The sequence below is a fragment of the Ictidomys tridecemlineatus genome, chromosome 12, assembly GCF_052094955.1.
Source record: "Ictidomys tridecemlineatus isolate mIctTri1 chromosome 12, mIctTri1.hap1, whole genome shotgun sequence".
NCBI lineage: Eukaryota > Metazoa > Chordata > Mammalia > Rodentia > Sciuridae > Ictidomys > Ictidomys tridecemlineatus.
The window spans coordinates 99,506,165-99,529,913 of NC_135488.1; the positions used below are offsets into that span (position 1 = coordinate 99,506,165).

The following is a 23,749-nucleotide window of genomic DNA, read 5'->3' on the forward strand; positions in this document are numbered from 1 at the left end:
GAGGTAAACTTTCATTTGGTTTAATTTATGAAACATTCAGAACCTCCTGGATTTTAGGATTTCTTCTTTTCATATAATGCTCTCTCCAGATAAAACACTCTGCCTAATTACTAGCAGCTCATTCAGAGTCTACCAGTATGAAATTCCATCTCCTTCTCCAAGCTACTTAAAATACTCACAGTTTCCAGGTGGCCAATGGCTGCCACGAGTTTAATGTCTGAAGGCCTCAGAGAGTGGACTGTGAAGACAAGAACCCACAAGGCAAGGTCAGATCTATATTCCCCACAATGCAGACCATGGGGTGCAGGGAGCAGACCCTTATCTCACAAGCCTTGCACAGTTGCTGAGGTTCAGTCTGTTGCTTTAGGAGTGGAAAGCTGGAGATCAGGCAGTTACTGAGAACCCTGTTGGAAGCGAGGCTCTCCTCTCTCTGGATGCCATATTATTACCTGGACGTGGGTTGTCCAAGCAGGTGTCCCATGGAAGGTCATACCTGATCCCCATTTTCCCCTCTCACTTGGTCTTCTGTCTGCATCTCACTTCCCTCTACCCGATGGCTTAGCATTCATTTCTGGACCACCATTAATAAGAGGACAGCAGATTAAAATTTAAATCACCTGAGTACCCAACGCTTAACTTAGGCTGGAAAAATACTTGTTATGGTTTAGATGTGAGTGTCTTCCAAAAGCTCATATGTGAGATAATGCAAGAAGGTTCAGAGGAGTAACAGTTTGGTTATGAAAGCCTTAACCCAATCAATTAATTAATCTCCAAATGGGATTAACTGAGTGGTAGCTGAAGACGGGTAGGGTGTGGCTGGAGGAGATGGGTCAATGGGGGCATGCCCTTGGGGTATATATTTTTGTATCTGGAGAGTAGAGTCTCTCTCTGCTTTCTGATCATCATGTGAGCTGCTTCCTTCTGCCATGATGTTCAGCCTCATCTCAAACCCTGAGGAATGGAGCCAGCCGTCTATGGATTGAGACCTCTGAAATCGTGAGCCCTCACATACTTTCCTCCTCTACAATTGTTCTGGTCAAGTTTATTAGTCACAGCAGTGAAAAAGCTGACTAAAACAGTACCCAAAGCCTGTGAACACACAGAAAGAGCAGATGCAAGTTGTATGTAAACGATACCCACGGGAACCTCCTCAACCCACTTGAGGGACCAGCATTTTTAGAAACTATCTCCCTAGAAACCACTGACCAAACTTCCTGCTTGCATTACGGGAGTATTTAAATGTAACCTCCTAAAGATGCCATTTCCTAAAAAGCACACCTGCTTATTTTTCTACCAAGGTCTTTATACAGCATAATAATGAGAACAGCAAGCTTAACTGGAAATGCTGATCAAGTCAGTACCGTGCAAGTATACATAAAGCCATGAAACTTAGCCAGCCATTTAACATGGTAAAGCCAGAGAAGGAGACCAGCTCAAGAGCAGCAGTAAAATAATATCCAGGTATTAGGCAAAGCTAGCTCAGGATAAGGGGAAATGGCTAGAATGGCCACTGTGGTTCCATTACAGGAATGTGGAAGCCACATGAGTGACAAAGCTCCAGCCCACAGCTGCCGTGACATTGTCTACCCACAGGGAGGTGAGATCCTAGAGGTTGTTCCAACCAAGAAAGGCACTGTGGCCCGGAATTGTTTTTGTCCCTGAGGCGTGTGTTGGACTCTGTTCCTCCTTAGAAATGGCTGAGAGGGGAAACAGGCATTGCATGAGGGACTGAGGATGAAGAGGGAGAATTAAATGGCCAAAAGGTACAAGAAAAGTAGGGTTGGAGACTCTGCTAGCCACATCAAAGAGAAGATGCTCATGGCCAGTGGGCACATACCTGATTTAGAAGATGCATTCGATCCGCCTGGGGTGCACAGGATTGGTAAATTCTTCAGGGTCTGCAACTGAAATCAAACATCTGAAACATCAGCTGCCTTATATGGGAATAGTGCAGGTTTGGAACACTTCGTATAGAAATGACCGTACACTTGTTCTATCTAGGTTCAAAAACCCAGAAGCAACAACTGCCCATGGTCACATTCCTCTAATTCCATACCTGGTTCCCCTGGTGAGAGGAGACATGTCTATTTTAATGTTTTAGCAGGTGGCGTATAAGGATGTTTCAGAACAGTAGGGTGGATGGGGGCAGGGAACAGATAATGAAAAAGAATAAAATTTTGCTCTTGGGTTAATGGAGAAGTTCTGGAGATGGATAGTAGCTAACGGATACATAAGAATGTGAGTGTACTTAATGCCATTGAATGGTACACTCAGAGTTAAAACAATAACTTTTATGTTGTATACATTACTACAATGAAAAAGACATAATTAAGAAATCCATACGTCTACACTAAATTTTTAAAAATTATTTCTTAAGTTTATTTATCATCACTTTCCCTCTTTTATTGTGATTATGCTAAGAAAGCATATGTGCCCTTATGTTCATTTTATGCTGAAACCTAGATGAACTTGAAACTGGAAGACTCTTGTGTCCCCATCAGATGGACTGCTGAGAGCGACCAGCACTCATGTCCTCAAGGCCACTTGGGCCTCTGTAGGTGCTGCTAAGAATCCAGAGCAGCTTCTGTCTCAGGGAATAACAAGAAAATTTGGGGAAGGGAGATGGTGTATTTTCTCCCCAAAATTGAGAGTAGAAGGGGAAATACTCCAACTGGAGAGGGGGGTCGGTTTGCAATAAATCAAGTGCTGGACCACATCTCAGGACCACAGAAGGACCCAGTGAATTTCTCTTGGTTACAGTAAGAAATACAGCATTTACTCTCATGTCTTATCTTATGGATGTTCTGGGAAGACCTCATCCAGATGCTTTCAGATAACTCACAACATCTGCTTCAAGGCTCACAGAGATAACAAGTCCATTTATAACGCTTGGTGGACACTTCTGGGAATCACCCACTCAGTCTGGGATGATGAGCCCCAAATTCCAGGAGATATGGTTATGCCCTGCCAGGCAGCCACTGTCCCAGGGGAGCAGCTCATCTTGCCCATCCCCTCCAGGACTCAAGAAGAGGCCATTAACCTGCACCCAGACTTGGATTTGTCCTTTACCAGGAACCCACCTCCCACCAGGAATAGCCCTCACCTTGGGCCATTGCTGTCCATCCAATGAGTTTTCTTCAGGAGAAGAATAGATTTGGGTGGTCCCTTTAAGAAAAAAAAAAGAAGCAGCAAAAATAGTTCAGATATTTTAGCTGAAATTAACGCCCACTCGCCCACTTGTGTCTTCCACGCCCTTCCTCCCAGCCCTAACTATGTGCCCAGCTCAATGGTGACCTTTGTATTAGAAAAACCCCAAGTCCATTCCTCCTGCCATCACAGGACACTGTGCTTCCATTAATGGGAACTACAGGGCAGTATCCCAAGTTGAAATGCAAAGGTATTTATTACCTGAGAGGGGTCAGCAATCACACTATATCACGCACAAGCACATTATCACAGATTGCCTTGTTGATTCCTTATCAAGAGGCAGAACTTTCCATGAAGGTAATATTGGACAAACTGTTATTGTTTGTGGATCCAGGATAAAGCAGGGAAGGCAAAGGACATTCCAGAAGAGTCCAAAGGGTGATGTGATCTTAGCAAAGTTAAGCATGGAATTTCTAGCAAATACAACTGTACTAAGTGTCCAGACAGGGGCTGTGTCCAAGGGTCTTGTTGAATGTGAGGCAAAGGGAGAAGATTCTTGTCCCACTTACTTTGGGCCAGTCTTTTTAAACTTTTTATTTTATTAAAATTTTTTTTATTTTATTAAAAATTAGGTTTACTTTTCAAATTATAATTTACATATAATAAATTGGACTCATTTTAAATGTGCAAGTTGTTTTCCCATAAAACATTTAGCTTAACTATACAAGTGGTAAAATTAGCAGCACTGTAAATAAAGAAAACAAAAAAATTACTAACAATGCATTTATTTTCACCCTCATATGTGACTTCATCTGATCATAATCTCATGACCACGATTAAACATATTTTCATTCAGTTTAATCAAGATAGACACAATTTTGTATCCTGCCAGCTTTTAAAAAATGTTCATAGGGGCTGGGGATGTGGCTCAAGCGGTAGCGCACTCGCCTGGCATGCGTGCGGCCCGGGTTTGATTCTCAGCACCACATACAAACAAAGATGTTGTGTCTGCCGAAAACTAAAAGAAAACTAAATATATATATATTAAAAATGTTTATAGTTGTAGATGGACACAATACCTTTGTTTTATGTATTTATTTTTATGTGGTGCTGAGGCTCAAACTCAGTGTTTCACACATGCTAGGCAAGTGCTTCTACCACTGAGCTACAGCTCCTGACCCCACCAGCTTCCTTTAAATGTTACATTGTGAACTTATTCCAACTGCTACATGACACATTGATGATCCTGAGATTTGATCAACACTTCTGATCTGCTCTGAATTCTCCCCACCTGGTTCTCCAGCCAGAGTGTACTCCCCTTATAAGGGATACCAGAAAAGAACTCCCAAAGGGCATCACACAATGCCTCAGGGAAGCATTGACTTGGGGGACAAGGCTTGATTTCTTTTCCATTCCAGCCTTCTTCTGCAGCTTTACTTTTTGACCCTGAAAATAATTCATCTAGTGTTTGATGAGGAGAGGCAGTCCATTTCTATTTTCTGCCCACTGTGAGGTCAGGCCCTTCTTCCCCAGGGAAGCTGACCCAAGGAACAATGGCCGTAACCTGTCTCCAGACCTCAGTGATCCTTTTGAAATTCCCAGAAACAAGCTTTCTGAGCAGAAAGAGCCCCACGATGGGAAAGTATAACGGTGTGGACAAGTTCAGAGTGCTGGAAAAGGCTGGAACACAGGGTTCGTAACCGCAGCACAGGGAAGAGTGGGCAGGGTAGACAGGGCTGCCCAGACAGGGCTGTAGAGCCACAGATGCCAGGCTAGCCCAGGAGTGACTGAGAGCCCTAACTGCTCTGAAGAAATGACTTTAAGGTGTATTTTAAGATGATCATCACTTTGGGAGTAGCAGGGTAGATGGGTTATCAGGGCAGAGATTAGAGACTATTTTGGTAATATTTGGATAAAAATACAAATGGCAGCCATCACTTTTATACACAACTCTCGGTACCAGGCACTGTTCTAAGCACTTACACAAAACAATCCATTTAATCTTCACAACAGTTTTGAGACACATACCATCATCCTAGATAGGACAGTGAGGCCCAGAATGTTAAGTGGCATTTTAAAGGTGCTACAGCTAGCAAGTGGTGACTAATGGACTTGGAAATGGTAACCTGACTGATCCAGCTCCAGGGGTCCTGCTTGGAACCAACAAGCTAAGTGCAAGCCCCATGCCCAAGATCTAGGCTGTGGCTGGCCAATTCTGTCTATAAAGGCCATCTAATCCATATTTTGGGTTTTATAGACCACAGAGCCTCTGTTATAACTAATCAGCTCTGCTACTGTTTATAAAAGCAGTCATAGGCCATGTGTAAACAAATTAACTTTATTAATGGAACTACAACTTGGATTCCATAGAAATTTCAGGTGTCATTAAATACTGCCTATTTATTTATTTATTTTAACAACCAATTGAAGATGTAGAAACCTTTGTGGCTATCAACAAACTGATTCTAAAGCATACATGGAGGGGCAAAAGATCCAGAATGGCCAATGTAATGTCAAAGGAGAACAAAAATCAGAAGACTGATCCTATCCAATTTCAAGACTTATTATAAAGCTTTGTTAATCACACAATGCAATATTGGCATAAGAAAACATGAATAGATCAATTTGAACAGAACAGTGAACCTGGATAGACTTACATAAATATAGTTAACCTTTCTTTGACAAAGAAGCAAAGGTGTCAGGGGCAGCGGCACCCACCTAGAATCCCAGCAACATGAGAGGCTGAGGAAGGAGGATCTCAAGTTCAAGGCCATCCTTAGCAATTTAGTGAGAACTTATCTCAAAATAAAAATTAAAAAGGGCTGTGGATATAGCTCAATGGTAAAGCACCCCTGGGTTCAATCCCTAGTATCAAATAAATAAATAAATAAATAAGAAACAGCAGGGTTGGGGTTGTAGCTCAGTGATAGAGTGCTTGCCTCTCATGGGTGAGGCACTGGGTTCAATCCTCAGCACCATGTAAAAATAAATAAATAAAATAAAAATATTGTGTCCATCTAAAACTAACTAACTAACTAACTAAATAAGAAACAGCAAAGGCAACACAGTAGAGAAATGCTTTGTTGGAACAACTGGATGCAGACACGCAAAAAAAGAGAAGAATTTAAAGATCACTTTTAGCTTTGGGGTCATATAAAATTGATTGGATTTGGCCCAGGGGCCACAGTTTGCCAACCAACTCCTGATCTAGACTGCTACTAAAACAAGGTTATATAGGTGAAACAGAAGGATGGCATCGCTGGTGATTAGCACCAGCCCCCTCGGGGTGGGATGGTCAAAGTGAAATTGTGAATTCCATAGAATGAACAGTGAACACCAAAACCTAAACAGGCAGCTCTAAACACAGCAAGAAGGACCCGGAGAAGGGCTTATGGGAGCTTCCTCAGTACCTTCAGGACTAGGTACCAAGTGCACTTTTCTTGATTATGTGGCCCCCAAACCAGGCTGGGCCAGCAGAGACAGGCCACCACTTGTCAGAATAGCTGGAGCTACTCAAACAAGAAGGCACTACCCAGGGTGCTGGTCCACACAGGTGCCAGGCATCATGGTGCACATGTGGCACGCGTAGAGGGAGAGGTTAAAAGCTTAGACACCCTTGGACTTGTCAACCTCAGTTTCCTCACCTATAAATTGAACCTGGTAATACCTTTCTCATACACTTGTGAGAACTAAATGCATGTAAACACATAGCACAGTGTCTGACACACAGAAAGATGTACTAATTGGTAGTTACAGTCATTATAATTTTAGCATCAGAGGCGGCTGACATGGATAATCTGTCAGCTCCTTCCAGCCTCAGTATTCTGGAATTTCAAGTTAAATGCTCCAGAGTCCCTGTGTTTAACTTGATGGTGTGAGTCATGCATGCTAACTGCCCTGGGATGTCACAGAGGCTGTGCCTGGAATCTGAACAGGAGTGTCCAGACCTGAAAACCCAAGTGGATACTTAGGGCTCTTCAATTATGTCCCCACTGACTCTTAGAAAGACTTGGGTCCCATTCCCATTCTCTGCTTCCTACCAAGTATATGGGAAGAAAAATTCTTGCCTGTTTCCAAAGTACCCTGAGACACTGTGGAAGAAATTATCAAAACACTTGTGGCATCATTGAACCCAAATCACAAGACCCCAAGGGAACTCTTCAAGCTCATGAATCTATGAAGGGCTTTGAGCTCCCTGAAAAATCTCCACCTCAGTAATGTCAGCAAGGGAAAAATACATGTATTTTTCCACTCTGATGGTAATGAAAGAGAAAAACACCTGTGCACACTCAGAGGAACACCTGGCTGAGCTCAGTCATCCAGGTAGCACAGAGCTGCTACCTCAGGGTCTGAAACCGACAAAGAGCCATTACAGCACCAGACCTGAGACACACCTTCTAAAGCAGTGTCTGTTGACCCCTCCCCAGGTGCCTGGACCACCCCTCCACAGATTCAGATTTGATTGACCTGGGAGGGACCTGGGTGAGCTGTGCATGGGCAGTTTAAAAAGTCCTTCAGGTGACATTCATGAGCTTCCAAGGTTAAGAACCCGACTCTACAAGGAAACCCAAATTGTTTAGGCCAGCAGTTGGCCAGAGATGGGCGGGGCAATTTCACAAGCCAAATTAGAGCAGCACATGCTGTCTAATTTGTAGATTTCCTTGATGTTTGTCCACTTATTTTGTGTCCGGAGCACAGTTTTCCTCCCTTGAGCCCTTCCTTGAGGAAGGACAGCCACTTGTTGACCTTGGTCAAGGATTTCATCCTCACCTATAAATGGAAGTGAGACTTCCCTGCCTTCCTCCTGGGGTTGTTGGGAGGATCAAAGAACAGAAAACTGCTGTGGAAGCAGGAGAGGGCAGTCAGGAGGTGCCTGGTCTTCCTGGATGAACGGAAGGTGCGTCCCCTGGGCACTAAGGAGGGAGGTCAAGGACAATACCGTGGAACTGAGGTCATGCCTCCGTGCACAATACATTCTTGGGTCCTTTGTGAAGGGTAGTGACCTCACAGCAACTCTAGAGGCAGGGTTATGAACCTCTTGGCATTTTTACAGACTCAGAGAGGCCACAGGCTCCCAGACACCATGGCAGCAAGGGGAGGGCAGGCCTCAAGCCCACACTGCCATCCGCTAAGCAGAAAGCCATGCTGGTGAGCAGGGAAGGGGCGGATGGAAGCCAGCAGTGTGGTCCCCGCACCAAGTTGGACTGTAAGCAGGTCCTCCGGGTGACCGTCAATTCTCGTTCACATGCAAGGCCTGCGGGCAGCTGTGGACCTGTAAGCCGTTCCCTTCCTGTGACCAACAGTGGGACTAAGTCAGACAACCACGAGTCATGCCTGGCTGCTGCTCTGACCTCAGAACTCCAGGAGCTCGGAAGAGCGCAGGCATCCCTCTGTCAGGTGATGCTGGGTCAGTCAGGTGTCACAGCCAATGGAAGGTGACACAAGGGACCCAAGAATTTATTTTGCACTTTAGGGCAGCTCAGTTGGCTTCTGAATATTTATCTCTGAATTCTAGAGCCGCTGACAGGGCAGGCCTCTGAGATCACGTTGTTTGCTGCCCCAGGAAACTGGGATCCAGAGAGGCTAGCAAATGTGCCCAGCCCACTGGGAAGTTGCTAACAGAACACGGGTGGAACTCAGTTCTCTTTAACCTAGTCTGGTGTGCCTTCCTGGAGACCACAGTCTTTTTTGAAGGAAGTTATAGGAAGTCTGGTCTTCCACCCTGAATTGCCAGCGTGTGGGAAATGTTTTCTGTGCTATGTCTATGAGACCAGTATTTTCAACTGTCAACCCAGGTTTACTAAGAACGATCGAGAATTAACAATGTCACCACCTGTGGATAGCCTCAACATCTAGTCTGAGGACGTTACAAAAACCATAAGAGATAGTTTGAAAAACCCCAAGCCACCGTTCTCTGAACACTGTGTCCTGTAACAGTGGCCAAAGGCAGACACTTCCACCCATTCCAGGATCCATTCTCTAAAGAGACCAGTGAGTGGGGCCTTCGTCTCCATCCCCTGGTGCCCACTCCATATCCAACACCATTCCCCCTGGGCCCCAAAGAGGAGGCAGTCCCCACAGGAGGGGGCATATCCAAAGTTGACCAGCAGTTTTGCCCTTGAGGTTGATTTACTTTGAGATTGTACTTTTTCAACTTTTTTTTAGGGGGACAGTTGAGGCAGACCCAGATCCAAGTCTCATGGTGACAATGAGCAAACAGTCCTTTGCCAGGGCAGGTTCCAGAGTTCTGCCTCCTCCTATTCAAAGTTCCTCCATAACCACCCCCTGCTCCAGCTCTGCCTCAGCCACTGCAGGCCAAGGCTGGATGAAAGCAGGGGTGATGATCTGGAAGCCCCCAGAGAAAGGGAATCTTGGGGAACTATGAGGGGGCTTCATGGTCTCACCATCAGGAAGTTCTTCCAGAAAACAAATGGGAGGTTGTGGCAGGAAAGAAGCCCTGCACCACTGTTCCTACCAAGCAAATGGTGACCTGAGGCAGGAGAAACACACTGGCCTTTCCCAGAGCCCAGCAAACTGCCTACTGGATGCTGGAATGTCACTCAGGGGTAGAGGACTTGCCTAGCTTGCAGGAGGCCTCTCTTCACCAGTTTGTCGTCTCTTCCAACATATGACCTTTTATGTCTGAAGCTGGCAGACTCATCTTGCTTAAAATACCACTTATATCATGTCACTCCCCAGCTCAAGAGCTCTTAATAGCTCCCCACTGCCCACTACAGCAAATCTAAACTCCAGGCCAGCCGTGTGACCTTGGGTCAGTCATTCAACCTTTCTTTTATAACTATAAAATAAAAGATCAAGCTTAAATCATTTTGGAAGTATTTTTAAGCCCAAAGACATTCTGATCATATTATTCTCTTTGTGCTGAAATGTCAACATCTCACAGAATCCATCTCTTCACTCCCCCTTAAGCCAAGCCCTGCTCTAGTCCAGCCAGCTTGCTCCCTGCTCCTCAGCCTGTGGAGAGCACCACTCCCCCTCTGGGTGCGCGGCTCCCTCCCCTTGTGTGCCCTCCGGGTTGATTTTAGTCACTCTATCTGCAGCACTCAAGGGGTTCACCTCCCTCTTGAGGATTCTCCAACCCACATCCCTCCCTGGGTTGGTTTCTGAGACCCACTGACTCCTATCACAGCGACTTGCACCTATTTGGGTGCTTAATTCTTCTCCAGTGGCTTTTTGCAGATCCATTCTCTGTCCCCAGAGGGTTCCTCAGAGTTGGGTTAGTGTCTGCCAGTCAGGCTCAGCCCAACTTGTGTCCTTCCAAGGGTGCTCAGCTAATTGACAGCAGCGAAACCACAACTTGATGAAAAGGATGATTGACAGGGAAGTCCTAGAAATCTGTAAGTCACAGGTGACATTTTGGGAAAGCAGAGCTCCTGAGGCCCCACAGAAAATCCCAAACCTGTGCTGGCTGCTGAGGGCAGGCATTTGGAGGTCAATGCGGAGGAGGTGGGGTAGGGATCAAGGCATGTGATGTAGACAGCCTGACATGACACCTGAGTTGCAGCCACATAGGTGACCTAGCAGGTGCCCTTCCCTCTTGCATCAATAATCTGAAATTCTTGAGCCACCAAAAGTTCTCTGACATGCCTCTGCATTCTTATTTAGAAAGATAGTATTCCTAGAGGGAGAGAAGCCAAATTCCAGGTAGGACTCCGAGTTCTTGCAAAACAAACATGGAAACCTCTTTACCTGTTTTAGTAGGGAAAAGGTATTTCTTTGCTCTCACAATGAGTTCATCCCCCTCCCACTCCTGGCTGCACACTGACAGGCCTGTCATGGGTGCGTTACCAAGGCAACGAGTTTTTATTCACAGGCACAGCAATCTCCTAAGGAACTTCTGACCCACTCGAGGAAAATGAAATTCTAGCAAAAAAATTGTATTTTATTGGATACAGTGATTCCTTGCCAACTTGCTTTTGCCAATTGCAGTTTGGAGATAATGATCTTTCTGTTTTACAAGCTGAAATTTTGAAAGTACGAATCTGTTTTCGTATGTTTTGTTTCTTGAGTCTACTCTGAAATTTAAACAGAAGTTCAATTTTGGTTCTTTCCTCCCTTGGGCTCTATTGTCACACAGAGGGCTGGCAAATGGCCCTGGCTCTGGACTCAGACTTGGAACTGAATTCAGGCTCCATTATTTACTAGCTGGATGACCTTGTGCAAGTCACTTAACTTCTCAGTTTTCTCATCTGTAGAATGGGGGTCATGGGAGCTGGTACATAATCAGCTCTCTACACCTGTGCATTCTTGTACCCACAGGTTCAACCGACTGCAGATTGATAATATTTGAATAAAAATGCGTCTACATTGAACACATAACAGATGTTTTCCTTATCGTTATTCCATCAATAATACAATATCATAGCTATTTATATTAAACTAGGTATTAAGTCATCAAGAGATGACTTAAAATATACAGGGCATGGGAATACACAAATACTATGCGTTTTATATGAGGAACTTGTGCATTGTGGACACATGACTGTTAGGGGTGGGGTTGTCCTGGGACAATTGTAAGTAAGTGCTTAGCATGGGACTTGATTGTTCTAGGGAACCTCACACAATGAATCTAGTTTGAAGTCATCCTTGAATGATAATGTCCCCAGTGACCAACAGAATGAACATTTATATACTCTTTGAAGATTGTTACCTTCATTCTAGGCCTCAAAAAATATCACAAATAAACTTTTAAGAAGTTTGAGTAGCATACAAAAAAAGTAGCCAAGCACATAAAGAAAAAAAGATATCCATGTGCAAGAAGTAGCAGGAGAGGAAAAAACACTCAAACGGATCACAAAAAGTGGGTGCTAAGGGCTGGGGGATGTGGCTCAAGTGGTAGTGCGCTCGCCTAGCATGTGTGAGGCACTGGGTTCGATTCTCAGCACCACATAAAAATAAAATAAAGATATTGTGTCCACCTAAAACTAAAAAATAAATATTAAAAACAGTGTGTGCTGAAATTACCAGACAAAAACTATAAAATGGCTATGGTTTAAAAACAATTTATACTTGAGGTTTTTATAGAAAGCCAAATTACATAAAAATTGTAAATTTGGTAAAGAACTAAGTGTAAATGTGAAAATGAAATTACCAATTCTCAAAGTCTTCAATGATCATCTTTAATAGCAAGTTAGACATAACTGAAAACGAATGAATAAATTAAATATATCATAATAAATTACTTAGAATGTGTACAGAAAAAGATAGTTACACTGGAAGGGAGGATAAAAGACATTGTACATGAAAAAGCCAAATAAAAAACATTTTATCAGCATTGCCTCCAAAACAGAATTAGTGGAATAGAGGCAACAATTCAAGAACTACTGACCAAAAATTCTTCAAAACTGAAAGAAGGTGTGAAGCCAAAGATCCAGGATACACTACAAATGCCAAGCAAGATAAACTCAGAGAAATTGATAAACTCAGAAACAAACATGCAATATAGACTGTGGTATGTTTTTCCAAAGAGGACCCTGGCATTTCCTCCCCTGTGCAAGGACTGGCCTTTGGTAATGAAACTTGTAACTCCTCCCGTCAAGCTGTGACCTCTATTTCCTTCCCCTTGAATCTGCGTTGGCCTTGAAACTTGTATTGACCAACAGAAGTGACTTTGGGACCTAAGCATTAGAAAGCCTGTGGCATCTATTTGTGCTCTTTTGAAGTCTCCATGTAAAGAAGTTGAGACTGTGTGGAGGAGCACCAAGACACCACAATGTCCCCAAACATGTCCCCCTCCAAGTTAATTCCAGATGACACTATGGGGGAAACAGGGACCAAATGTCTCTGCTGAATTGTGAGTAAATACAAAGGTTGCTGCTGTAAGTCTCCAAGATTTAGTGCAATTTGCTATGCAGCAAAAGATAACTCTGACATACAACAACCAACTAAATAAAAACTTAGCTCCTTAAAAATATTGACAAAGTTGACAAACTTCTGATAACAGGAATCACAGAAAAAGAAGGTTGGGGATGTAGCTCAGAGGTAAAGTGTGCGCTCAGCAGGCATAAGATTCTGGGTTCAATCTCCAGTCCCCTGCCAATAAAGGACACAAAGGAAAAGGAAAAAGTCCCAAATAACCAGTTTCAAAAACAAAACGTGTGTGTGTTGGTGGGGAGGAGGCACATAATTGTAAAACCTGCAGATATTGAAGAGATAGTAACAGAATATCATACACAAATTGTATGCCAAGTTTTTAAAAATCTACTCAAAGTGGATATACTCTTAGAATAAAACTTTCCAAAGCTGATTTAAAAAGAAATAGAATATATGACTAATTCTATAACCATTAAAAAATGGACTCAGTAGTCAATAAAAAATCTACCAAAAATAATATTACTAAACATCAGAGGAGAAAGTACCATTCTTATTACATACTATTCCAGAAAACAGAATAGGAACATTTCCAAATTCATTTTATGAGAATTTATAACACTGAAACCAACATCCAGAAGGACAGTGGGATAAAAAAAAATTAAAATTAAATTTCATTCATGAGCATATAAGAAAAAATATTCTAAGCAAATGTTAGCAAAGTTCAGCAATATATAAAAATAAAATATACCATGATCAACTTGAGTCTAACTAGGAACATATAGTTGGATCAAATCTATTAATATAATTTAACATAATAATAAATCTAAGGGGAAAGAATCACACTTGATTATTTTCACAGATGCTGAAAACACTGTTGCAAATTTAATATTGATTTCTGGGTAATACCCAATGAAATGGAAACTTATGACTACTTCCTTAATGTGACCACACATTATATATGCACTTATGTATCACTCCCAAAGGCCATCATCTGCCTGAATAAGAAAATACTCATTTCCCATTGCTTTCGGGAACACTGAGACTACAGTCATTAGAAATATGAAAACATATTCAGCTTCTTTTGTAGGAAAAATTAAAATATCATTTCTTGTCTGTAACATTTACCAAAATTCTAAGGCCTAGACACACACTTATCAGGTTGTAGAAAAATGGCATTTAAAAAAAAATGTTTTTAGTTGTAGTTGAACACAATACCTTTATTTTATTTATTTTTTATGTGGTGCTGAGGATCGAACCCAGCATCTCGGATGTGCTAGGCAAGCACTCTACCACAAATCCCTCACGGAAAATATATATATTTGGTGGGGATGCAAAAATGATATAATCCTTACGAAGTAAAATTTAATAATAGCTAACAAAATTTTATGTGTGTTTATCCTTTGACCCAGAAATCCCCAGTTCTGGGAATTTATCCTAAGCTATGTTTCCAAAAACACGAAAGAGACATAGTATAATATTGTCCATGACAGCGTTATTCATAATAACAAAAATATTAGAAACAACCCAAATCTCCATATCAGGAGACTGGTGGAATATATTTGATAGAATATTCTCGAGTTGGAAAAAATTAAAGATCTCTGAACTTAGATAGTTGACTTCATGATATATAGTTAAGCGGGGAAAAAAAATCAAGTGGCAAAAACATATACAATAGGTTATCTTTTAAGATAAAGAAAAATAAGAACACATGTTTTCAAAAAACAGAAGATATGGAACTAGTGAAATTGGTTACCTACAGGGTGGTAGAAATGGAATGAAAAGGCTAAATAAGGGGACAGAAGTTCTTTGAGTCTACCTTTGCTTATAATTTTCACTTTGGAATCATCTTAACATTTACATATTCAAAAAAATAAAGTGAAATCAACAAGAAACACTAAGCTGAATATAAACAGACAAGTTTAACACGTCAATTACAAAGTCATAACATAGAGGGGAATAAAAGATGCGATCCAAGTGATTTTGCACACAGTATTTCTATTAGACACCCCAAGTATGCTGGGTTCTAAGGACAAAAGAACAGCAAAGAAATTCTGACCTTCATTTGTCCAGAATTGTTATGGTGCTATTTTCATAACAATTCCACTATTATGTTGTGTATATTATAGGATTTAGGAAATGAATAAATTCATCAATACATTTTGTAACTTAGATTAGCTCTCCAGAAGGACAACATAGGCACAAAATGGGTGAAATAGATGAGAAAGACTAATTCTGACTGAAGCTAAAGATATCTGTATAAATTCCCTGTATTTTTTTCCTAAGAAAACTATATTTCAAAGCTCTGTCATCCAGAGGGCCTAGACATAGCAACACTCCAGCAGCAACAAACATTCCTAGCACGCAGACCTTGGTTGCTAAACAACATCCCTTACCAATTGGAACTTTGAAGAAACAGTCAATTCCAGCTGTGGAAAATATGAGGTCAGCCATTTTTCACAGGAAATAGGAAGTTAAGCCTAGAATATCTTGTTCCATGAATTTCAAAAGTGCTTGAAAATTGAGCACAGAGGAGTCTTGAAGAGACTCTTACTGGCCAAATCTGCAATAATAACTTGGGCATCAACATGACAAATGAAGCAAAAAAGGGTGGTGCAAGCTTGTAACCCCAGCTACTCAGAAGGATAAGGCAGGAGGATCGAGAGTTATTTAGTGAGAACTTGCCTCAAAATAAATTTTTTTAAAAAAGACTGGGGATGCGACTCCATGATAGAGCACTTGCCTGGCATGTGCAAGGTCCTAGGTTCAATCCCCAGTGTGTGTGATGATGATGATGATAGAAAAGAAAATGAAAATTACAACACAATGATTAATAAGAGAGTCTTAAACCCATTTCATATGAAAAAGATAAAACATGAAAATAGAAAAAAGCAACTTAGTAGAGTAGAGGAAGGGGACCAGAGAGAAAGAGGAGGGGAACGAGAGGAGAGTTTTGGGGAGTAAAATTGAGCAAATTATATTGTGTTCATGTAAGACAACAATTATTATGCATCCCACTATTAAGCATAACTATAATGCACCAATAAAGACTTGTTTAAAAAACGAGACACACAAAGGGAAAGTGGCCATATAGACATGCAGGCACAGAACGGCACGAAGTATCTACAAACCAAGGGATGTCAGCGGACTCCAGAAGTTGGAAAAGGCAAGGAGACATCCTTCCCATGAGCCTTTGGGGGAGTGTGGCTTTGTCAATACCTTGATGTTGGACTTTAAGCCTCCAGAACTATGAGAAAATAATTTTCTGCTATTTTAACTCTCTCAGTCTGTGGTAATTTGTTACAGCAGCCCTAGGAAATGAATATAATGTGCGGTGTTCAACCTTGCACTTTTAACAGCTTCATAATATGCCTGAAAATGCACCTTATATTATAGTATAAAACGTTTTATATTATAGTATAAAAATAATAATTATAACTAAAATTGTGCACTTATTTTTACTACTATGTTATTTTATCTTTAAAATAACAAATTGATTCCATCAAAAAATATTTAATTGAACTCCCAATAAGAGAAGAGAATCTGATTTATGGGGAAAAGTCAACTAACAATAGAAGACAGAGGGAAGAGTAGAAACAAAAAAATCTCCATTTTACACTCACTCTGGTAATACTCAGCAAGAAACATCGGTGAATACTAAAACCATGGGAAAACCCACTGGGTAAAAGATAGTCACATGAGCTCCCAGAATTTTCTGCAGATAATTTATGAATCACAAAGGAAGAAATCACAAGGAAGAAATTTGGCAGAAGCCACCTTAGCCAAATAATCAAATTTAATGTCACCAATGTGGAAATTCTCCGACATCACTGTGTTCCCTGCCTGAATGCACACAAAGGACACAAAATGATCTATGCTGTATTTCTGCCAAAAGAGTTTAATCAGATTTTAACAACATGCCTGTAATCCCAGCAACTGGGGAGGCTGAAAAGGAGGATCAAAGTTTGAGACCAGCCTTATCAATTTAGCAAAATCCTATCTCAAAATTTAAAAAAAAGGTCTGGGGATGTAGGTCAGAAAAAGTGACCCTGAGTTAAACTTCCAATACCAAAAAGAAAAAAGAAAGAAAGAAAGAGAGAGAGAAGAGAGAGAGAGAGAGAGAGAGAGAGAGAGAGAGAGAGAGAGAGAGAGAGAGAACGAACTTGGACAGATTCAATTTAAGGTGCACGGACATACACGTGCACACAGCCCACAGCATAATTTCTTAGAGACACAAAAGAAAGTAACAAATAAAAAGGACAAAGAACTATTCTAGATTTAAAGAGATTGAAGATACATAATAAATAAATTCAGTGTGTAGTCTCTGATGAATCTAATAACCAAGGGTTAAAAAAATAAAAATCTATTAACTCAGTACATTATCAGATCAGAGGAGTAAATTACACAATCAAGCCAATAAATGACAAAAAAAGGACCAGACAACAATTCAACATTCACTTACAACTTTCAAAAATTTTCTTTGCAAATTAGGAATAAAATAGAACTTTCTTAGTCTCATGAGGAGTACAGATCAAGCATCCCTTCTCTGAAATGACTGGGGCCTGATGAGCATCCAATTTGTGTTCAGAAATACTCCAAAATTCAAAATGGTCCTATGCTCAGAAAGTTCGATTTTGGAGCATTTCAGACTTTGAATTTTCAGATTAGGAATACTCAAACAGTATCTTTTTTCAAAAAATTAAATTATTTATTTATTCTAATTTGATATACATGATGGCAGAATATAATTTATTTCAATTACACATATAGAGCAGAATTTTTCAAATCGCTGATTGTACACAAAGTATTTTCACACTACTGGTGTCTTCATACATGTACGTAGGGTAATGATGTCTAACTCATTCCACCATCATTCCTACCCCTTTAACTCCTCCCTTCTCCTCCCTCTCCTTTGCCTTCATTCCTAAAGTCCTTCATTCCTCCCATGCTGCTCCCACATCACCATTACGAGTCAGCATCCTCATATCAAAGAAAACATTTGGCCTTTGGTTTTTTGGGATTGGCTTACTTCACTTAGTGTTATATTCACCAACTCCATCCATTTACCTGCAAATGCCATGATTTTATTCTCTTTTAATTCTAAGTAATATTCCATTGTGTATATACACCAAAGTTTCCCTATCCATTCATCCACTGAAGGGCATCTAGGTTGGTTCCACAGTTAAGCTATTGTGAATTGTGCTGCTACAAACATTGATATGGCTGTGTCCCTGTAGTATGCTGTTTTTAAGTCCTTTGGGTATAGACTGAGGAGAGGAATAGCTGGGTCAAATGGTGGTTCTATTCCCAGTTTTCCAAGGAATCTCCATATTACTTTCCAGATTGGCTGTGCCAATTTGCAGTCCCACCAGCAATGCATGAGTGTGCCTTTTCCTCCATATCCTTGCCAACACTTATTGTTGTTTGTATTCTTTATAGCTGCCATTCTGACTGGAGTGAAATGAAATATTAGAGTAGTTTTGATTTGCATTCCTCTAATTGCTAAAGATGTTGAACAGTTTTTCATGTTTGTTGATTGATTGTATATCCTCTTCTGAGAAGTGTCTGTTCAGTTCCTTAGCCTATTTATTGATTGGGCTATTTGTTGTTGTTGTTTTTTTTTTTTTTTTTGGAAGGGGTGAAGGTTTTTGAGTGCTTTATATATCCTACATATTAGTGTTGTATTGATATGCTTGTGGTAAAGATTTGCTCTCTTTATGTAGGCTCTCTATTCACCTCACTGATTGTTGCTTTTGCTGAGAACAAGTTTTTTAGTCAAATAGTATCTTTAAAAAAAAAAAAAGAGCCCTAGAGCAAACACTGTACCTACTGATGATAAATTAAACATTTTCTTTTTGAACTTGGGAATAAGGTAAAAATGCTTCCAACCATCTCTTCTATGAAAAAGTACAGACCAGGCACCAGCCAGCACAATAAAGTACAAAATAGAAATGAGGTATACAGGTTAAAAAGGAATCAGCAAAACTATTATTGTCAGGATTGTGTGCATAGGAGACCCTAAAGAATGTGCAAAATAAGTTAAAATTTCTAAGAATTTTGTTGGGTTCAAAAATTGAGATGTAAAAATCTATTTCATTTCTATATATGTATAGCAAATGTTTCCAAAATAAAAAGTCAAAAAACCATTAGCCATACAATAAAAATATGAATACCTAGGAATACATTTAACAAAATATGTGCAAGACCTCCACAGAGAAAACTTTGAGAAGCACTCAAGATCTAAATGCTTGGTCGTGTTTGGCAAGACTCACTGTCATAAAAATCTGTTTTCTAAACTTGATTCATGGAATTCAAGCAATCTCTGTCAAAATCCAAATAGATTTTTCTTTGGTAGAAATTGACAAGCTGATAGTTAAATTTATATGGAAATTCAAAGCCAAGAAACTTCCAAAGGCTTATTTTGTCAAATAACAAAACTTACTATGAAACTACAGAATTAAAACAAGGTTTTACTGGCCCAGGGATAGAAAAATGGGGTAACCAAGCAAAAGAGGGCCCTCTGAAACACACGGAGTCATAGGGAATCCTTCACCTGTGGACAGAGGTGGCTCTGCAGAGCTGTGGGAAAGAGCTGGGGGTGGAGTCAGTAATAGAGTATAAGAGAGACTTTTTTGTTTAAGGTATTGGAGATTTCAACCCAGGGGTGCTCTACCACTGAGCCACATTCCAAGCCCTTTTTAACTTTTTGGTTGAGATATTCTCACTGGTTGCTGAGGTTCTTGCTTCTGAGGCTGACCTCAAACTTGCAATCCTCCTGCCTCACCCTCCTGAGTTATAAAAGGTGCCCCCACAGGAGTTCTTAAATAATTTAAGAACAAAGAGCACAGACCTTAAGGGGAAACATTACAAATTTATATACCTAGGAATCGACACAGAATATGCAAACAGATAATGGCCAGGCCACATATGGTACTGAATTCTGAATTGTGATCTGCCCTAACTGGCCCAGGGGCCACCATGACCTCTGCAGCCTTTAGCCCAGATGGTCAAGGCTCGGTTAACAATTGCCCCATTCTGGATATTTCACTCCTGCTTCCATCTCAGGACCAACCAGAGAAAGCCAAATATGCTCCCCAAGATGCCAACCCATGCCCCTAGCCTCCCGTGTCTCTGCACCACCAGCCTGCAATCAACAGACCCAAAGCTTTCCTACTCCCCAGTCTGTCTTTGGGTGAATTATGGCGGCTCACTCCATCAAGCTCTGAATAAATAGCCTCTGTTTGTTTTCGTTTGGGTGGTTTTGGCTTACTTTCACAAAATTGAGAATTTTGCCCATCATTTTTCTATCTTTTCAATAGAATACTGGATAAAGAAACTATGTTATATATACACAATGGAATATTACTCATCATTAAAAGAGAATAAACTTATGGCATTTTCAGGTAAATGGAGAATATCATGCTAAGCGAAATAAGCCAATCTCAAAAAACCAGGGACCGAATGTTTTCTCTGATAAGTGAATGCTAATCCTTATGGGAGGGACATGGGATGATGAGTGGAGAAACTCTGAATGGGACAAAGGGGAGAAGGGAGGGGGCAAAGAGGTAGGAAAGACAGTGGAATGAGACAGACATCATTACCCTAGACACATGTACCATTGCACAAATGGTGTGACTCTACTTCATGTACAACCACAAAAGTGAAAAATTCTGCACCATTTGTGTACAATGAATCAAACAAAGAGCTTTCTACTGTCGTGTATAACTGACTAGAACTAATATATAAATTTAAAAACAAAGAGATACACCTAGCTAAAAAATTACCCCCCCCCAAAAAAAAGATAATGGAAAGACCACTTTGGAGTGGGATAAGATTTGCCATATATATATCACCACCAAAGAAACAGTTCATGGGCTGAGGATATAGCTCAGCTGGTAGAGGGCTTGCCTTGCATGCACAAGGCCCTGGGTTCAATCCTCAGCACCACAAAAAAGAAAAAGAAAAAGAAAGAAAGACCAATTTAAAAAAAAAAAAAGAACCTATTCAGAGCACACAGGGGAACTTCTAAAAGTCAATGGAAAAAGACTCACCTAAAGAAAACTGGGGGAAAGACTTAAAGAAAAGAGGAATTTAATGCTTGAAAAGCATGGGAAAAAAAAACAACTCCTTAGCTTCATCAGTCAAAGGAGAAATGCAGCAGCCTGTGGAGCAGCACTGTTCATCTCCCCTGAGGCTGGTGAGGAACTGCTTGAAGGCCAGGTCTCTGCCCCGGATCCCCTTTACCTCTGGGGGCTCAAGGACAAGGGCCTTCCTGCTCCACGCCAGGCATCTCATCTTGAGAGGTTGAAAGGTCATGTTTGAGGGCCCAAGAGTTGAAAGATTCTACCTTCCTAAACCAAGGAAGAATCAGAGACAGGGAGGAGAAGCTTCTGATCACCAGGGGGAAGGCAGAGCCAGCCTGTAGCCCACACAGCTCTGTGGAAGCTCAATAGGCTGTTTCCTAGAATTTGTCATCCCGATCTCTCTTTCTGCATCCTTTCAGCAATAAACAAAGCCCATAAATAGTAATAGTAATGATCAAAGCATCATTACTAGTGGTACTTACATTTTAAAGACAGAAAAAAATCAAGGTTGGGGGAGGTAGAAGAACTGGCCCAAGGCCATTCGGCACAAAAAGCTAGGACACAGGCCTCCGTGACTCTACACAGTCGCCCACTATGGCGCTGCAGCCTGGCTGCGTTTCTTACCTGCATTTCTCAACCTACAGCCTCTGGGGCACCTAACCCTGGGTCACTTTGCAGATAGGTGCACCTCCCATCCAACAAGAGGCCCAGCGGCCTTGTTGCCTTTGAACTGTTCCTTTTGTACTGTTCCTTTTGTGCTTTGTCTCATCAAAAGGACACTGTGCTCCCACACACCATGCCTACGCAATAGAGGACACCAACAGGGCCGAGGCATCAGCTGACTCTGAGCAGAAGGCACACTTACCTTGCCCCAGCAGCAGCAGCAGCAGCAGCCCCGTGAGGAACACACCCGGCCGCAGCCCCATTCCAGAATGCTCCAGGTGTCTCAGGCCTCTGGGCGAACGACTTCCTTCTCCAGATAGATGGGCTGGGATGATTCCTGCTGCTTTTGTGCTCCTCTGGGATCTGATAGTGCACCTGTCATAAATTTTACTGTGTTCACCTTTGAAAGGGGGCAGGGACTGGCTGTAAACGATAAATATTAACATCAAGGCAGAGGAGTCAAACAGGTAGCAAGTTCTAGTCACAGACACCAGGTGCCCACAGCTGCCTTCAAGCAACCTTCCATGGGGACAAGAGACCAGAAATCATCAGTAGAGACTGGTCTGCTGGGAGGAGTGCAGGCTGGGAAATCCCATGCTCTGGACTGGAATTCCAAATCCACCGCAGCCATGAGAACTTGGGCATGTCCCTTAACTTGGCTTCAACCCTCTCCACTGCAAGCCAGGGGATAAAAGACCCAGGGAATGCAGGTATTTTGTGACAACTGTAAACCACAAAAGCCCCCTCCAAGTGGCGGCTAAATTCTCTTCTTAGTCTGGAATATATTCCCACCATATCTGAGGAGTGCCACCCGGTTCTCTGATGTGTATGACACAAAGAGGTTTGTTTGTCCCCCACACCTCCAAACCCATGGGTGGCTGAGAGCATTGGGCCCATGCACACACTACTTATGTATTGTCTGAGTGTTGAATTGGGAGTCTTGAGCCAGAGAAGTGAGCCACAGAACTGAGTTGGACACAATCAGCAGTTTCCTTTGGGCACACGAAGTTGGGAATGTTGGATGGGATCTAAGTGGGGCAGACAGAGCTGGAATTGAAAGCCCAAGTGACAAAATCCCTTAAGAGTGAAATTGTCATTCCCCCCCCCCAAAAAAAAAAGATTAATATGCACAAATATATTTAAACTGTCCTTGACTTGTGGCCAACCCTGTGACAGCAGGACCTAGAATCCTAGGATCTAGCTTAGAGTCCCGAGCTGGTCCCTGTTACCCATCCCAGATCTTGCTGTTCTGGCTGACCTGGACACTTTTCTCATATTTGAAAAATCACAGTTATAGTTCTATTGAAGTGGGCAGCACTTTATCCCTACAGCCCTGATTTTAGGTTATTGTCCTCCTTTCTCAGCTTCTTGGTAAAACATGACATGGGTGACCACTGATATAGCCAGGTCACAGGCTGAGCCTCAGCCTCTGCATAGTGCTGTTGGGTCATGCTAGGATGTGAGCACTGACGCACTAGCCCCAGGACGTGGAAGAAGGCAGCATTCACAGTAAAGGAAGAATAAAATGTACCTAAGGTCAAGGTCTAGAGGGATCATTTGAGCACATATGCTTCTAAGTACCTGGACACCTGTCTGCTTTACTTAACTGCCCACAAGTTCAATGAGAGACCGACAGCTCTGTCTCTCTGGTAGGAACCAGCTCATGCCACCAGCCACTTTAAGGAACATCACTGCACCTGCTTGGATGGAGTGAACATCCACAGGTTCCCCGCTCTTCCTTAGTCCAGTTAGAGATGGGTGGAAAGGATGCTGGGCAAGGGCAGAAGCAGCCTGACTCTGAAGTGGCACCCCCTTTCTCCACAGAAAAGCCCTCTTCACTATGGCTGATTTTAGGACAGTCAGCAAAAGAGTCTCTGCGAAAGAGTCCAATATAGATAAACTTCCTATTTTTGTGTCTCTCTGTTTTACTTGGCCACTGGCCAGGAAGATACCAGCACTCCACGTGCTGGACACCCCCTTACTAGGTTTTCACAAACATATCCAATATAGTACTTTGTAGAAAT

General features: G+C 41.8%; 1 long non-coding RNA gene across 1 annotated transcript; it reads right to left on the reverse strand.

Annotated features, from left to right (window-relative positions):
* Nucleotides 1–176: 176 nt before the first annotated feature.
* On the reverse strand, nt 177–22,269 carry LOC144369413 (uncharacterized). Its single transcript, XR_013429136.1, has 4 exons — nt 21,928–22,269; nt 3,104–3,165; nt 1,838–1,904; nt 177–238 (listed from the first exon to the last, which is right to left on the reverse strand). It is a non-coding gene; the product is annotated as an uncharacterized LOC144369413 (long non-coding RNA).
* Between the last annotated feature and the right edge of the window lie 1,480 nt (nt 22,270–23,749).